We start from the raw sequence: 12,913 nt of genomic DNA on the forward strand, positions 1-12,913 counted from the left end.
AATGGGCCATATGGGCCTTAGTGGAGAGAGAGAGGGGCAGCCAGAGGTGGGTTGCGTGCCTCCTTCCCCCCTGGTCCGAACTGGACTAGGAGAGGGGGGCGGTGCCCCCCTTTCCCTCTCCCTCCCCACTTCTTTCCCCCTCCTAGTAGGAGTCCTACTCCTACTAGGAGGAGGACTCCTCCTTGGCGCGCCATAGAGGGCCGGCCGGCCTCCTCCCCTTGATCCTTTATATACGGGGGCAGGGGGCACCCCTTGACACACAAGTTGATCCACGTGATCATATTCTTAGCCGTGTGCGGTGCCCCTTCCACCATAGTCCTCGATAATATTGTAGCGGTGCTTAGGCGAAGCCCTGCGACAGTAGAACATCAAGATCGTCACCACGCCGTCGTGCTGACGGAACTCTTCCCTGACACTTTTCTGGATCGGAGTCCAGGGATCGTCATCGAGCTGAACGTGTGCTAAAACTCGAAGGTGCCGTAGTTTCGGTGCTTGATCGGTCGGGCCGTGAAGACGTACGACTACATCAACCACGTTGTGCTAACGCTTCCGTTGTCGATCTACAAGGGTACGTAGATCACACTCCCCCCTCTCGTTGCTATGCATCACCATGATCTTGCGTGTGCGTAGGGAATTTTTTGAAATTACTACAAAACCCAACACCATTGCCCATTGCACACCTGCACGTTGCGAGGGCGGCCGGAAGCAGACCTAGCCTAGCAGGCATTCTAGTCCAATCCGGCGCGCGCCGCTCAGTCGCTGACGTCACGAAGGCTTCGGATGATACCACGACGTCGAGTGCCCATAACTGTCCCCGCGTAGATGGTTAGTGCGTATAGGCCAGTAGCGAGACTCAGATCAAATACCAAGATCTCGTTAAGCATGTTAAGTATCCACGAACACCGACCAGGGCCAGGCCCACCTCTCTCCTAGGTGGTCTCAACCTGCCATGTCGCTCCGCCACAAAGTAACAGTCGGGGGCCGTCAGGAACCCAGGCCCACCACTACCTGGGTGGAACCACCTGCCCCTTCAGCCCCCATCTCCGAATAGTATCACAGGTAATGTAACAGTGTAAAGTATATAGTATATGGCCGTGATCACCTCCCGAAGTGATCACGGCCCAGTAGTATAGCATGGCAGACGGACAAGAGTGTAGGGCCACTGATGGAACACTAGCAACCTATACTAGCAGTAGGATAGCAGGTAAAGGTAACAACAGTAGTAGCAAGGACAGGCTATGCAGCAGTATAGGATTAACTACAAGCAGTAACATGCTACACTACTCTAATGCAAGCAGTATAGAGAAGAGTAGGCAATATCTAGTGATCAAGGGGGGGCTTGCGTGGTTGCTCTGGCAAGTAGGGGTCGTCAACACCGTAGTCGATCGGGGGTACCGGCAGCGGTCTCGGGGTCTACGGGAAAGAAGTAACGGAGGGGGAACACAATAAATAACAGAGCAAACAGATGCATAGCAATGCATGACATGACAAATAGCAGTGCTAGGGGTGCCCTAATGCGGTAAGAGGTGGTACCGGTCAAGGGGGGAAACATCCAGGAAATTATCCCCGGTGTTTCACGTTTCCGGACAGATGAACTGGAGGGGGAAAGTTGCGAGTTCGATAGGTTAGGGATGTGTGATGGACGAACGGGCTGCGTATCCGGATTCGTCTCGTCGTTCTGAGCAACTTTCATGTACAAAGTTTTTCCATCCGAGCTACGGTTTATTTTATATTGTTTTTAAAAGATTCAAATGATTTTCTCATTTCCAGATTTAAATTAATTCAAAAATATACTAAATGCGATTGCTATGTGTACTCAGTTTTGTACCCAGACAGACCACACAGGGGCTGACTAGTGAGCCAGTTGACTGGGTCAACAGTCCAGTCAGCAGAGGCTGACTGATGGGGCCCCTGCTGAGTTAGTAGGCTGACGTGTCAACCTTATCCAGTTACATAGTGGCATGGACCCACCTGTCATGGACTATTTATTCCAGAGGTTGAATTTAACATAGAGGTTAATTAAGTGGTGGGGCCCGATGTCAGTGCCTAGGTTAGTTATACTTAACATTTTAATTAGTAGGTTAGTTAAGTAGTGCGGGACCCACAGGCAGGGGGTTAGGGGATAAACAAAGGACGCCACATCAGCGATGTTGGTGCTTAGTCGCCGGCCGCCACGGAACACAGCGGAGGCTCACCGGAGTTGCGCTTCGGCGACCGTTTGGTCACCCATGAGCACCAGTAGGACGAGCGTGTCAGCGCGCGTCCAGTGGGGCTAGTGGTCGGTGCCGGAGATGCCGAGATGGACGTCGACGACGAGGTCCAGTGGGGCGGCGACGAGTGTGTGAGCGTGGGCGCAGCGGGCAAGCGTCGGCTGTGGCGAGGGCACGCCTGGGCGCGGCATCGACGAGCAGAGGGAGAGGCGGGCGCGGCAAGAGGGAACGGGAGGGGCCGCGCCGCAAGCCGCAACAGCAGGGCCGCGGTGGGGAAGGTGAGCGCGTGCGCTCGGCGGGGGCAAGGCGCGGTGGGCGAGCGGAGCTAGGGTAGCACGGCAGGCGCGGGGCAGAGGCCCGCGCGGGCGCAGCCTGGTCGTGCACGGAGCAGGGCACCGGACGCAGCAACGGGAGGACGCAAACGACGACTACGGCGACGAGGTTGAGAGGGGGATCGTCGGTGAGGCTCACGGCAGAGCTCGTGGAGGAATCGGTGAAGCCGGGGGAGGTCGAGGCCGTCCGCTGAGGCAGGGGCGCGGCGGAAGGTTGGTCGGAGGCGCGGTAGCCGTGGTGCAGGAGAGGTCCAAGACGGCGAGGACGGCGACGGCTGCTGGTGGTGAACTGCGGGCGCACGTGGGCCTCCATGGCCGGCGGCCTAGGGGTCGTAAGGGGGAGGCTACGTCGCAAGGGGTGAGCACCTCCTGTGCAGTGTGTGTGTGTGTGTGCGGGGGTTTGCGGCGCCAGGAGGGAGACGAGGGGATAGATGGGGATCGGGAGGGAGTTGGGCGTGGGCTAGGTCATAGGAGGGGCGCGGGGTGGGCCGGCCTGGTCGCTAGGCCAGCTGGGCCGTGGCCCAGGGGGTGGGGGGTTTCTTTGTTTTTTTACTTTTCTGTTAATTTTCCCTTTTACTTATTCTTCCTTTACTGTTTTCTATTTATTTTAGCTGCCAAATGATACTTGTTAACTATGAAACTTTGCACATAATTCCTAGCCAACACTATAAGGTTGCATAAAAAGTTTGAGGCCAATTGGAACTGTTCAAATTTATAGTTGAATTAAAATGCTTTTATTCAATCTTGTTGTTCCACTAAATTAATTCCATGGGCAAATTGGGAAACCAAATGAGGTTAGTTCCAACATGTTCATTACTTGGTGAATATTTGCCGCCCATCGAACATTTTTATTTGATAGTTTGAAGAAATAATAATTTGGCTTGTTATTTGAAATTTGAATTTGACTCGGTTTTGGACTAACACGAGATTAATCAACACTGACAATTGTGACTTGGCATCATTAGTAAGTGATTACTGTAGACTAATTATCCGGGCGTGACACAACCCCTCCAACCAGACGTAGTCCTTGTGCAGAAGGACAAACCGGTCAAACAAATACCCTGTCACCATCGAGCATCACTGGTTTCATCTGTTCCCCCTCTTTGCATTCATATTATCTCAATCATGTGATTTGCTTCGATGCTTGTATTAGTTTCCATTCGGTAGGTTATATTCGCCGAGTGTTCCGTATTTTCATTCGCTCTGCTGCTAGGTAACAAGAGTTTTGAGATTTTCGAGGAAATTTTGAAACTCCCATTCACCCCCCTCTGGTAGACATACTTCGTTCCTAAAACAATGGTGCATATAAGATTTGTACTCTTGGTAGTAAGCATGAACAGCGTTACTGCCTTGTTTTAGTTGTTCCAATTTGCGCAGCAATTCACGACGATAGTAAGGAGGAAAGAAATGTTGTCTCATTACAACTTTCAAATCTTTCCAAGTTGTGGGTTGGTTATCAATGTTTTTCTTGAAGGAAATATGCCCTAGAGGCAATAATAAAGTTATTATTTTATATTTCCTTATATCATGATAAATGTTTATTATTCATGCTAGAATTGTATTAACCGGAAATTTGATACATGTGTGGATACATAGACAAAACATCGTGTCCCGAGTAAGCCTCTACTAGACTAGCTTGTTAATCAAAGATGGTTAAGTTTCCTAACCATAGACATGTGTTGTCATTTGATGAACGGGATCACATCATTAGGAGAATGATGTGATGGACAAGACCCATATGTTAGCTTAGCATATTGATCGTTCAGTTTTATTGCTATTGCTTTCTTCATGTCAAATACATATTCCTTTGACTATGAGATTATGCAACTCCTAGATACTGGAGGAATACCTTGTGTGCTATCAAACGTCACAACATAACTTGGTGATTATAAAGATGCTCTATAGGTATCTCCGAAGGTGTTTGTTGGGTTGGCATAGATCAAGATTAGGATTTTCACTCTGAGTATCGGAGATGTATCTCTGGGCCCTCTCGGTAATACACATCATAATAAGCCTTGCAAGCAATGTGACTAATTAGTTAGTTACGGGACGATGTATTACGGAACGAGTAAAGAGACTTTCCAGTAACGAGATTGAACTAGGTATGAAGATACTGACGATCAAATCACGGGAAAGTAACATACCAATGACAAAGGGAATAACGTATGTTGTCATTACGCTACGATCGATAAAGATCTTCGATGAATATGTGGGAACCAATATGAGCATCCAGGTTCCGTTGTTGGTTATTGACAGGAGAGGTGTCTCGGTCATGTCTACATAGTTCTTGAACCCGTAGGGTCCGCACGCTTAACGTTCGATGACAATTTTGTATTATATGAGTTGTGTGATTTGGTGACCGAATGTTGTTAGGAGTCCCAGATGAGATCACAGACATGACGAGGAGTTTCAAAATGGTCGAGAGGTAAAGATTCATATATAGGACGATAGTATTCGGACACTAAAAGTGTTGTGGGGGTACCGGGTACATATCGGGTCACCGAAAGGGGTTCCGGGCATCCCCCCGGCAACTACATCGGGCTAATGGGCCAAGAAGGGGACAGACCAGCCCCTAGGGGGCTGGTGCGCCCTATGTAAGCCAAATAAGGGGGAAGGAAGGAGGGGAAGAAAGAAAGGAAGGGGAGCAATTCGTCCTTCCCCCTCCTTCTCTCCTCCCTCATCCTTCCTTCCCCCTCTGGATGGATATGGAAGGGGGGAGGCCGAATAGGGAGGCGCCCACATAGGATTCCTCCTACTTGGGGCGCCCCCTTGGCTGCCTCTCCTCCCCTCCAATCTATATATGTGAGGGGCACCACTAGAACATACATCAACAGTTGTTAGCCGTGTGAGACGCCCCCTCCATAGTTTACCCCTCCGGTCATATTCACGTAGTGCTTAGGCGAAGCCCTACGCGGATCACTTCACCATCACCATCACCACGCCATCGTGCTGACGGAACTCTTCCTCGACACTTTACTAGATCAAGAGTTTGAGGAACGTCATCGAGCTGAACGTGTGCAGAACTCGGAGGTGTCGTACGTTCGGTGCTTGATCGGTCGGAACGAGAAGAAGTTTGACTACATCAACCGCGTTGTTAAGCGCTTTTGCTTTCGGCCTACGTGGGTACGTACACACACTCTCCCCCTCTCATTGCTATGCATCTCCTAGATAGATCTTGCATGAGCGTAGGAATTTTTTTGAAATTGCATGCTACGTTCCCCAACATTTCTTACAATGCGCACTCCACCAAACAGAAGCAAAACCACTAAATTCTCAAGTGGCGGCTCGTACTTTCTCAAGTTCAAAAAAATCATGGCTAGTAAAAATTTGTTCTACTTCTAGCTCCCAAGCTAGATAAATGGTAGGATTAAATCTACCTTCAAATGGTGGTAAAGAGATAACCTGGCCATATGCTTTTGTGTGTTGTCTCACCTCTCGTGGTGGTGAAGATGTGTCCGTCATCAAATAACTTCTATCTCTGGAACCTGTCATAATTAGTAGAAATAAAAAACAAGATTCGAGAATAATGTTCCTATGAACTACTAGGATGTGGTGGTAAAGCACTCACAATAGAGCAAATATCCATATCTTACAAGTTCTTACCATGCAGTAGGTGGTGACAGGTAACCAGCGGTGCCAAATAACTCCGAAGATTGAGTGAGAGTGACTGCCAGGGGAACGTACGTATACACAGAGTAGGAATATGTGGAGCTTGGAAGGCTTAAATATATGGTAGCAAAAGATTAGAAATAACCAATTCAGAGATGCAATGTTGAATAAATTCTCACCACGGTATTGTGCCGGTCTAAGGCTAGACCGTGCTAGAGACGCGAGCCTAGAACACTAACAAAATCACGGTGTTGCACGTAAACAATGGAGGAGCACACTCTGAATCTCTTTTTTGTCTCCTTTTTCACTTTTTTCTCTCACTTTTTTTTCTTTTTCTCACTTTTTTTTTACTTTTTCTGTCTTTTTTTCTCTCTTTCCAAAACAAACTAGATAAGATGCAGATTAGATCAAGCAAAGATTCGAATGACCTCAAGTATTATTATGACAATGAACGATGGGGAGCACGTGGTGGAAACGGATGGATGACGGTGGTCGACACTGGAAGAGATGATGATATAGTGGTGTTGGGACTAATGTCAACAGAACTCAGAACTCTAAAGGAACTAGATACTAAGACCAGCAACTCGACACGATAATGCAACCTATAATTCAACTATGCAAACAATGAAAAGAAAATTGCAAAGGCTAGGACTGGCATGGATAAAGGATGAACAGATCTAACTTTTTATGGATTTTTCTTGGACAATAGGTAAAAAATAAATCTAATCTAGGGATAACTGAATATTCTCACCGAGCAACCTAAAAACTAATACCACTTGATATAGGCAGGCTGTCCCGATCTTTCGATGATATGGTAACTATCAATTTGCTGGAGACGACTTGACAATCCGACTATAAACGTTCATGATGTTGCGCCTTAGCAATTGCTAAACCAATCTCCTGAGGTTACTGACGATGCTAGAAGAACGTTCAGCCTGACCATAAAGGTCTATTCATGCATGCAATTGAAGAACAAGCAATAATATGATAAAGCAATTTGAATATTGCATATATATATGAAGTATTGATAAAAGTGGGGATCCAAAAGCGGTCTTGGTCTGGTCGTTGGACACAAACGAAGTACATGAAGTTGCGTTGGCCAACTTTTAACTAAAAAATCCCAAGGAAAAAGCTACTAGATTGACCTACTTATATAGGAGCAAGGGGTGATGGCCAAGGAGGTGGGAGGACGTCCCAAGGCAGCCTAAAACTAAACCTAGGTCGTGCAACTTATAGTTTGACTCGGATTCTGCTGCAATGTCAGATTATTTCCTCAATATCTCAATGCTCCGCGCGAGTTTGAAGGTGAATCCAATTGGGTTGGGAAGTGCACGAAATCTACTTTTCAACAAAAAAAGAATCACCCAATTCGGAGTCCGGATGAAAAAGATATTGACGTTTTGAGTCGGGTATGTCTGTGCAGTCCGAATCTGAGTCCAGAACATAAGAGACTTGGACTCTATCTTCTCTCGTGCTAAAAGTGACGTGAGAGGACTTTTTGAATAGCACCCAAACTTCCCTTTTTTCCTTATCTTCGTATGTGTATTGTACAAATATCTCATACACCTGCAATTAGACATGACATAAAAGTCTGTGAAGTATTTTTGTCCTGGATAACATAAATAAATTATTGCATAGTTTGCATTAGAAATCACCTCACAAATATGCAAGCATGCAATATTTTTTATCGTATCCAAGGTAGTCATGTCCTCATCATGCAGGCGAGCCAAGTGTCCTCTCCCACGCAAAAGCGAGTCATCAACAAAGTGAGGGCTGCCATAGTCCCCGGCTTATCCTGGCCGAGCTGACAGGCCAACCATTTCATCTCGGATATTGTTCTTGAATGCGGCGATGGTCTCGGCTTCGGAGCAGTCTATGATCTAGTTCTTCTTGGTGAGGAACCTGTTCCAAAACTTTCGGGCTGATTCGCCTGGCTGCTGGGTGACACGGCTGAGATCATCAATGTCCGGGGATCGGACGTACGTGCCCTGGAAGTTTGCCTAAAAAGCGCCTTCGAGGGCCTCTCAGCTACCAATAGAATGAGGAGGCAAGTTGTTCGGCCAATGCCTGGCCGCCCCCTTTACCTTGAGCGGCAAATAGTTAATGGTGTGGAGATCGTCTTCGTGGGCCATGTGTATATGGAGAAGGAAATCCTCGATCCATACTGCTGGATCGGTGGTGCCGCCGTACGATTCTATATTGATGGGCTTAAACCCTTCAGGGAATTAATGTTCCATTACCCTGTATGTGAAGCAAATCGGGTGGTCTGGACCTCAGAATCGGGTGGTGTCCCGTCGGAGGTCGAGTGAGAGCCGTTTGTAGGCTTGATCTCGGGCGCGGTTGTTCCTGTCCATCCAGGCGTCATAGTCGTCCAGCCCAGCGGGCGATCATCCTCTGGATCCGTAGATGGACCGAGGAGGTGCCTTGTTTGCCTCAATGTGACGTCGAATGTCGTGAGGGTCTAAATAATCCATAGGGTCCTTGCCATAACGGCGTGGAGATGGCCGAGTGTTGGGGCTTTTCCGTATTGGCCTGTCCCGACCTCTAGGGGGTCGGTCAGGCTCATCGATGGCTAACTCCTCATCAAACTCCGGCAGTGACGCCTGCGTAGGTATGATTTTGGTGCGCTACGGCACCTGTCTTCCATATCTTGCTCGACAGAGAGCACTTAGACCCATTTTTCATTTAGTGCATTAGTGTTGGCTTGCAGCAGCTGCTGCTGCTTGCGCTTCATGCTCCGAGCCGTGGCAATGAGGCGCCGACAGAAGCGCTCTTGTTCGAAAGGGTCTTCAGGAACGATGTAGTTCTCGGTGTCGAGGCTCTCGTCTTCCTCAGATTCCAGCATATAGTTTTCACCGGCCCCTTCAAAGATGTCATCGAGGTCTAAGTCCTCAAGAGGTCCTTTAGGTGTGTCGTTCCGCACTGGGGAAGCTTGAGGGCCCCCTTAGGGTTATCGACATCACCGGTTGCCGCATTGTCGTTGCTGGCGATTGCGTTATTGCTGTTAGGTTCCCCATTGTTGCATCTTCTGCGTCTACGCCGACGTCTTGGAGGGGAATTGGGAGTGTCCACCATGTAGACATCATAAGTAGATGTAGCAGTCCACCTGCCGGTGTTTACCAGAGGCGAGGTGTTTTCTATTGGGCCATCGGTATCTTCATCCATGTTTGTGGCCTCGCCGTAGTCTAGCACGTAGGTTAAATCATCGATCGTGGTGACTAGGTGGGTGGTGGGTGGGATGTGATTTTCCCGATCGTCGGCTTTAAGTCTGTTTTGATCATAAACCAAAGCCTTGCCATTCGAGATAGACATATACTGGATATGGTCAGGCATCTCATTGAGGTGGGATAGCTCTTCGGTATTTATTGTTCGGTTGTAAGTGGGGCTGACTCAAAGTATGCCTGACGTGTAACTTGATGTATCTTCGGGCGAAGGGATCTGGAAGCGATTTCAGATTCTGCGTCGAGGTCAGCTCTAAACCTGACGCGACTTCAAAGGTGGGAACCAGATCTATGTCAGGACTGGAGATCAGAAGGGGACCGCCCAGAGTGGTTGCATTGGGGGTCTCTGGTGACGTTGCGAAGGAGATCGGTTCTGGAGTCAAGCCTCCGGAGCCGGGAAAGTTCTCAATTTGACCCAGGGCCCATCCCAACAGGACGAGTTCACCGCGGGAATCCGCGGTGTACTCGACAAATGGAGTACCCCGCTCAGGGTCAGGTGGTCAAGCTGAAGCCCATCGTGGTTGAGGATTCCACAAACAAAAGCACTCAAAGGGAATCGAAGTCCGTGGAAGACAAAAGCCTCATGGACAACCAAGTTCCATAGCAACGGGCGCGGGACCCTTTCCCCCATGGCGGGCGCCAACCACAACATCGAAGGTTTTCTGGGCAACCATCCCAGTTCCACCAAATGCTCCAAGTCATCCCTGCTGATCGAGGACCTTTTACAGTCACTGCTCCACTCTGGCGTGGTGCTGGGACGGATCGGTTGTGAATCAGCTGAGCAACCGTCTCGGCGGATCATCGGAGGCGGCGGATGATGTTGACATTGGTTGCCATACGCGCGAGGCGACAGTTGAGGACGGTGTCAATACGGGAAGCTGAAGGAGGAAATACCCTTAGGCTTTGTTTGGTAGAAGTGGATTGCAGAGGTTTGGGGAGGGGGGATTTCAGGGGATTGGGTGATTCCCTTCCTTCCACCAAATCCCCTCAAAACCCCTTGAATACCCAAAACCCCTCCATCCACAATCCTCTTTGTTCAAAATTTCTGTTTGGTAGGCAGGGTCTGTCATATTGACATAACATGGTGTAGAACATTTAAAAATTCAATCTTTACAATGTAACTAACTCCCTTTATATCCTTGCGACACAATTGTAAAGGTCACCTAATAAAAATGAGACAAAGTTGCTACAGGGGAATAATTTAGTAACAACTTTTTCCAACAGAAACATAATTTTGCATGACTTAAAATCAATATCTCATCAACCGATATAGTTACAAGAAATTATATGAAATGACACAGCAGCGATCAGGTATATTTCGAAGTTCCATAACCTCACATCAGACCGTGAAAGTGTCACCATCAGCACTGGGTTAGATTGTGTACAGAATCACTAGAATAGGGCCGACTTTCGGAATTTTCAAACGAGTAAATGGTGTTAATGCTCGCAATGAGATCTTGCCCCTGAAAACAAAATTCAGTGTGAAGTTCACCCAACCTGGTCAAATAAAAACTTTCCATCCTAAGTCTGTACATCTCCTGTTATCAGTCTGGTCAAACAAAATTCAACGAAATCGACAAAGCCAGAAGCACAAGTTCAGAACAAAACAAAAAAATCTCGAGCAGATCACAGAATTAAAATTCAAACAACTGACAACTTCCAAAGTGAAGCAAAGCACATTTGAAACTAACTAGAATACGGCAGGACTTCTAAAATTCTTAGAATGTGTTAAAAGCTCGGGATGAAATATTTCCCTGGAAACAAAATTCAGTAAAAACTTGACAAATCTGATATAATACAACTTTCCATCCATACGGCAATCTGTAGTCGGTACATCTCCAAGTCATGTGAGTACCAATGTTTGTAAAATGTCGATGTACAATCTGAGTGTGGAGAACCAATGTTGCAATAAATTAATCTAGAACCAAAATAACACCCCCAGCCCATGACACTAGGGAACAATAACAACAATCAGTGCCCGTGACACTCGGTTTTGCACAAATCAACTGTCAGTGGATCAAGAAACTGCAAAATTTACATTTACGTTGCTACAACAGCAGAATCATTTTGCAGAGATTAGGAGAACCATCAAGTAACCATCAAACTGCAGCAGAAAATCAGCAAAATGAATCATCAGCCTACTGTCGGTGGATCATCGGTCTAAAATCTTACTGCAGATTATTATTACTACTACTATAAGGAGCACAACTGTATGGCAGAGATTAGTAACAACTAACAACTATATATCACAACAAAAATAATTTCAGTACTTTCGAAGTCTCGGTTTACAAGAAGAATCACAAATTTAGTTCTTACAACCAAAGAGCCAAGCGATAACTGGACAACTTCCATCCAGCACTAGTACTTCAATGACTTGCAGATAACTAGAGTCAACAACCACCAAAGTAACTAAACCTAAGAGGATGTGAAGCTGTATTGCTGCTTTCAAAATCTCAGGTTGAAAGAGCAGCACAAACTCAGTGACCACCAATGAGCCAACAAAGCATTGGCAAACCAGGTTAATGATCATCACAACGGCAATGCTCAGTGACAACACGCAATTAAACGGGGCCATTGAACAATCTGGTGGATACTGCACCTAACTTAGAAGTATACCCTTGTGGGTGGATCAATCACCTATCTAGAATCTGTGTGTATTACTAAAAGGAACAATCGCATGGCAGAGATTATAGTGATAATTACAACACAGCAGAAATAAATCATTATTTTCAAAGTCCCAGTTTACCAAAAAAGCATCAGAAATTCAGTTCTGGAATCATTCAGCAACTTCCATCCATCACTAAAAGCATCACGAACAGACTGAACCAGACTAAACAGACTCAGGCAGCGGCAATCTAAGAAGAAGTGAACTTGGTGACGGCCCTGGTGCCCTCGGACATGGCGTGAGCTCGCTGGGGAAGACGAGGCGGCAGCCATGGCCGGGCGGATGGAACAAACCTAGACGACCAGGGGAAAGAGGGGGAGACGAGACGAGGGCTTACCACCGGGAAGAAGCCCAGTATGGCGGAGTAGGTATGCCGGCGTCGAGGAGTTGGTCGACGACGCGTTGAAGAGGGGTCGAGCGGCGGCGAGGTGTCGTTTCCTCCCCAAATCCGCGCGTCCCCCCTGGAGGGCTCTGAACCGCGTGGAAAGAAGAGTATAGGAGGGGGTCGGAGGGGGTTGGGCCGCCGAAACCCCATATACCAAATAGGCCCACGAGGTTTTGCGGGGTTTCTGGGCCACGCGAGGAAATTCCCTTCAAAAACCCCTCGATCCTCTCCTACCAAACGAGGCCAGGGAGCGTCGTTCCCCTTCCCCTATTTAAGAAGGTGGGCACACGGATTTTGTTCAAGACGGCGCTTGCGCCAGTGGTGGGTGGGCCCATGAGACTTTGGGCCTTCCCGTCCAAAGAAGCAGCGACGCTACCGAGGATGCATGAGAAGGAATCTACTTCATTAAAGATCGAGGTGGCCGGACATGCAAAGGAAGGAGCCCGACAGAGGCCTCGGAGCCCGGATGCCTGCAGCCTCTGCCAAGCTTG

Source organism: Triticum dicoccoides, chromosome 1A (assembly GCF_002162155.2).
Source record: "Triticum dicoccoides isolate Atlit2015 ecotype Zavitan chromosome 1A, WEW_v2.0, whole genome shotgun sequence".
Classification (NCBI taxonomy): domain Eukaryota; kingdom Viridiplantae; phylum Streptophyta; class Magnoliopsida; order Poales; family Poaceae; genus Triticum; species Triticum dicoccoides.